The sequence below is a fragment of the Petaurus breviceps genome, unplaced genomic scaffold (assembly GCF_028583685.1).
Source record: "Petaurus breviceps papuanus isolate PSGF00001 unplaced genomic scaffold, PetGlider_PUasm1.0 90895, whole genome shotgun sequence".
Classification (NCBI taxonomy): Eukaryota; Metazoa; Chordata; class Mammalia; order Diprotodontia; family Petauridae; genus Petaurus; species Petaurus breviceps.
In genome coordinates, this window is record NW_027187372.1 from 17,511,068 (window position 1) to 17,516,899 (window position 5,832).

At 38.9% G+C, this 5,832-nt stretch overlaps 1 pseudogene; it reads left to right on the forward strand.

Moving 5' to 3' along the window:
• The first annotated feature begins 3,314 nt into the window (after positions 1-3,314).
• LOC138151225 (splicing factor, proline- and glutamine-rich pseudogene) lies at positions 3,315-5,331 on the forward strand (annotated as a pseudogene).
• The last annotated feature ends 501 nt before the right edge of the window (positions 5,332-5,832 follow it).

The window sequence follows — 5,832 nt, forward strand, 5'->3', positions numbered from 1 at the left end:
GAAACAGAGAGTATGTGAATTGCTCAGGATCTCACAGCTAGTAACTGAGCCAGGATCCAAATTCATGTGCTCCTGCCTCAATGTTTCCAAGTGGTACCCATTGTGCAATCTAGTTACTCCTGTGTATAAATACTACTTGACACACATTTGTGTTATCTTGTTTTTGTATATTTTACTTCCTCCTTGTATAATAAAATTATATTTAAGGACAGTGATTATATTTGTCTCTGTGTCCTCATTGAATCACACAATCTGATGCAAAACATACATTTATTAAATGCCTCTTGAATTCAATTGGATTTTCTGTAGATAATGCTCAACATTAAACAACAATCAGAATAATTCAGCCTTTATTTCTCTTCAATAACAATTTTTTAAAAAATGTTTTGACTAAATACAAATCTAAAATTTCTATTTATTTTTTCTCACCATACACACACAACACACACACATACACACACACACACACACACACACCTCTATGATTAGAACATTGTTTTGAGACAAAAAGATCCATCCCTAAAAGAAATATTTGGTTTTGTTAATGTGTTGCACCAAGAATATTAAGTTAATTATATTCAGTTTGTTACAGATGCAAAGTGGTAATTTAAATATCTGCTTCCACTTTTGATTTTAAGTACCTATAATTCCCAAAGAGAATTCATATTCATTGAAGAGAGCCACACTAGTTTGTTAATTCCATTCACTTATGAGACATTAATTGGTTTTCAATTCTGTGTTACACCATTAACCCATAAAGCAAATCTAATATTTAAAATTGAGAATAACTGCTCTGTTTTCTTAGATCTTTATAACTGATTAAAACAGGGAGCAAGACATTAAAATCTAATTAATTTATATTAATGCCCCAGTTCTCATTGCCACAGGGATCCATCTATACAATTACCTTTGTTTCAACAACATTAGCTGATCTATATTGGTTTGGGTAATCTGTACACACAAAAAAAAACAAACAAACCAAAAAACCCAACATGTTCCTTATCTATAGTTATGATTTAACTCATATTTTCACTCTTTCTTTTTTCTCTTAATTTAAGGTTTTATACAAAATTTGTTTTAATTTCACAGTCAAAATTTGATTCTTCAAAGAAACAAGCAAAAGTGTCTTCACTAAGTGCTAGCAGCTTAGACAGGGATATAGTACAAACTCCAATGAAAACTTCAGAATTCCTACTTGAAAAAATGTCACCCTTCAAAATGCAGAAGTGGAAGCAACTTCAGGGGGAAAAAAGTCAAAGTAGTTTTATTAGAAAGAAATTCTGTTTCATGGAATAGCATAATTTCCCTCTGCTGTGTTCTTATAGGAGAAACCTATATAGGCCAGTTAATAAAAACCAAATGCATGCTGGTGCCTCTTGAAAGTTAAGTACATTTATAGCTACCCATAATTCATCTTTTTTTTCTTTTGCATAACAATTTAGACTTCATTAAGCAATGCATTTTAAAATGCTTAACCATGCAATTATAAGTAAGAAGCCTGGGGAACATTTGCTGTAAAGAAAGTAGAGGGAAACCTTCTTTCTTCCAAAATGATTACATTAATGATCCTGTACAGAGGTTAATAGCTGAAGGGTTAAAGCAAAGCAAAACAGAAACCCCTCAAGTCACTCATATGGTTCACAACAGGGTGTCTTAGTTCAATCTAATTTCTGTCGAGACCAAGCTTTGTGGGCTATTCATCTTAGCATATGCAAGGGAAGAATGAGCCTTTTATTAAGATGGGAAAAAAAAAAACACTAATAGAAGAAAAAAAATAATTTGATTTTTGCAGTCTGTCTTTCTCCAGGGCTTTTTGAGATGGTCATGATGATTATGAAAGTGGTCTAATTTTAAACTTTGAATTTTACAAAGTAGATTTCCAATTGTAATTTTCTCATCGTTTCTTGCATGTAGTATATTCATTTTGAAAAGTTATGAAATACTGATTATGCATGAAGAAAATATGAACATTACAGCTACTGCTTTGCATTTGCAGCTTATGCATTTTAAATTGTATTTTGAACTAATATAGACTAACATTTTCCAGGGGCCTTCCCTCCCTTCCCAGTAAGCTTGAAAATTAATAAACTATGTTTCAGTTTGTTAAAGAAGTAAGATTCTTCACCCCTCCTTTTCTTTAGTAAAAGTCATTGTGATATTATCAGGCAGGAGTCCTGAATTTTCATATCATTTTGCTTCTCTAACCAGTCACACATGAAAATCTAGGTTTTAGTCTTACAAAACTCTAAGTCCAAACTAGGGAGGAAGAGCAGGAAAATTAAGTATAAAATGAAAAGGAAAAATAAGTATGAGGGGGGAAATGGGGGATGTTTGGGGAGAGAGTGAAGGAAAGACAAGTAAAAAAAGGATTTTACTAGAAGTGGAAAGGTTCTATGACATTCTCAGCCCAGTTCATCCCTAACTGGTTTTATCTCATGATTCCCTCAGTTCTTACAATTGTTGTTCATGGCAGCATTGCCAAATTTATACGAAAGTATACATTCTAAACACTTTTAATCACTGTCCTGAATTTCTACATATACTTTAGGCCAGTAATCTCTCTCTTATTAAAGTCAGAATAGTTAGTTTTTATATTTAGTGATATTTTAAAGATATATATCTAACATATTAGTAGACCATATGTGAATAAATCCCATCACTGTTGAACCAATCATGACCATATAAGAAATACTTGTAGATGGTATTGTTGCTACTTTTAAAGTTTTGTTTGGTTGTTAAGAATGCTGTTGGTCTTGTTATAAATTATTCTTCTCATTTAGCTGGCTTCATCATTTCATGTCTTTCTGAGTCTTTTTGAAATCTTTTCTTTCCTCATTGCTTATTGAACAACAGTACTCCATCACATTTGTGATCAATACCATGACCATTAATGATTCCAGGAGACTGATGATGAAACTTGCTATCCACTACAGAGAGGTAATGGATTAAGAGCAGAGAATGAGGCTGTGTTTTTTTGTATATATATCCATTGAGGGAATTACTTTGCTTGATTATGCATATTTGTTATAAAAAAAAATGTTTTTCTTGCTTCATAGGATGAGCTGGGGGAGGAAGAGGAAAAGACATCTATTTTTTTTTTCCAAAGGAGAGCTGGGAATGAATGTGAACTGTTATATCAACTTTTAAATGAGGTCACTGTATTATTAGCTTTAATGAACTATCCTACTATATTACAATATAATTCTTATAAAGTGGTATCAAACCATAAATGTTTAAAAAGTAAATATCTATACATATATATGATTAAAAACAAATTTCTAAAAATTACTCTGATAAAAACAATGAATGAATGAATGAATAATTCTGGGAGCTTGTGTCCCCTGCCATTTTGTGATCAGCAAAGGTGGCCTCCACCTTCCCTAGCGACTTCTCCGCTTTTGCCTCGCCCGCCCACTGATCATAGACTGTCCAGGGACCAGTTCCGGAGTTGCGTGGGCGGCGTACCAGGCTTCCACTGGCCAGGTGGCGGCTTAAGCCATGACTTCCGTTCGCCGCAGCCGGGCATGGGCCTGAGCCAGAATCGAGGGCCCCTGGGGCCAGGCCCCGTCTAGACCAGGCCTAAGCCCTCCATGCTGCCGCTTCCGGCGCAGAAACAAGCGCAACAGGCGGCCGCGGCGGCACAGCAGCAACAGGTGTCGCCAGACCCGCCGAAGCCGGGCCTCCCTCCCGGAAGCAGCCCCAGACCTAAGATGGGCACCACCTCGCCGGCTTCTGTCTCTGCTCAATCCGCGCCTCCTCCGGGCTGGGGGGGGGGCCTTCAGGCCCAGCCTCCGCGGCCTCCCAGTCCTCATCCAGCCCGTAAGCCCCTCCTGGGGCGCCTCGGCAAACCTCTTCAACGCCAGCCTCTGTGTCCTCGAGCTCCAGCGGGGACCCGCCCCCTCCGCCCCCGGGCGCCTCGTGGCCTAAGCCAGGTCGAGAGCTGGCAGACCCAAAGGCAAGATGCCCGGAGGGCCGAAGCCAGGAGGGCCGAGCCTCACTCCTCCCAGTACACCCGAAGCCTCCATACCCGGTGTCGGGGAATCCAGAGGGGGCCAGAAGCAGCATCCACCTTATCACCAGCAGCTGCCGCTACTACCCATCACCAGGGGCACTCGCCAGGCAGGCCCTCGGGCGGCAGAGAAGAGATGATCTCAGACTCGAGGGCTTTAAGGCAAATTTGTCTCTGTTGAGGAGGCCTGGAGAGAAATCTTTACACACAGTGATATAGGTTATTTGTTGGAAATCTGCCAGCTGATATTACAGAGGAAGACTTTAAAAGATTATTGGCTAAATATGGAGAACCTGGTGAAGTCTTTATCAACAAGGGCAAAGGATTAGGTTTCATCAAACTGGAATCTAGAGCCCTGGCAGAAATTGCAAAAGCAGAACTTGATGATACCCCCATGAGAGGGCAACAACTTCGTGTTAGTTTTGCCACACATGGCGCTGCCCTCTCTGTACTAAATCTTTCATCCTTTGTTTCCAATGAATTTTTGGAAGAAGCATTCAGCCAATTTGCACCTATTGAAAGGGCTGTTGTAATTGTTGATGATTGAAGAAGATCTACCAGAAAAGGCATTGTTGAATTTGCTTCTAAGTCAGTTGCAAGAAAAACATTTGAAAGATGCAGTGAAGGAGTGTTTTTGTTGACAACTCCTCATCCAGTCATTGTGGAACCACTTGAGCAGCTAGATGAAGAAGATGGTCTTGCTGAAAAGCTTTCACAGAAGAATCCAGTGTATCAAAAGGAGACAGAGAAACCTCCACGTTTTGCTCAGCACCGCACCTTTTAGTTTGAATATTCCCAGAGATGGAAGTCTTTAGATGAAATGGAAAAGCAGCAAAGGGAACAGGTTGAAAAAACATGAAAGATGCAAAAGACAAACTGGGAAATGAAATGGAAGATGCATGCCATGAGCATCGGGTACATATTTTGTGCCAGGATCTAATGAGGTGTCACTAAGAGCTGAGATGGATGGAGGAACTTCATAATCAAGAAATGCAGAAACGCAAAGTACAGTTAAGACAAGAGGAAGAACGACTTTGAAGAGGAGAAGAAATGATGATTCGCCAACGTGAGATGGAAGAGAAATGAGACGCCAAAGAGAAGAAAGTTATAGTCAGATGAGCTACATGGATCCACGGGAGATAGAGGTAAGAATGGGTGCAGGAACTATGAACATGGAAGATCCCTGTGGCTCAGGAAGCCAGAAATTTAAAGGTGGTGGCATAGGTTATGAGGCCAGCCCTGGAGTTCCACCAACAATCCCGAGTGGTTCCATGATGGGAAGTGACATGCGTACTGAGCATTTTGGGCAAAGACAACATTGACTTAGAATTAAAATCTCTCTCTTCTAAAATCTTATGTAGAAAGAGAGTGGAAGACTGAGTAGTATTGCCTCATAAAATAAAAAATTCTGTCGTTCATTTATTCAATCAAAAGCATTTATTAATCACCATGTGCCAAGCACTCTGCTAAGCACTACTGATGCAAAGAAAGGCAAAAATGGACCCTTATGAAGCTCACATTCTACTGAGGGAGGAAACATGTAAACAACTATATACATTCATGATACATATAAGGTAAATTTAGATAATATGAAGAATTCACTTCTGTTAAAAGGGACTGGAAAAGTCTTTTTAAAAAGTAGGATTTTAAACTAAGGCAGGGAAAGACAGGGAAGCAAGGGGGTAGAAATTATTTACATATATGTGTATGTGTGGTCATGTGTTTGTATGTGTATATGTGTGCATGTGTGTTTATCACATCTTTCCATATTGGAAAAATATTGGAAATTGGGGGAATGCCCATCAATTGTGTAACATTGATGA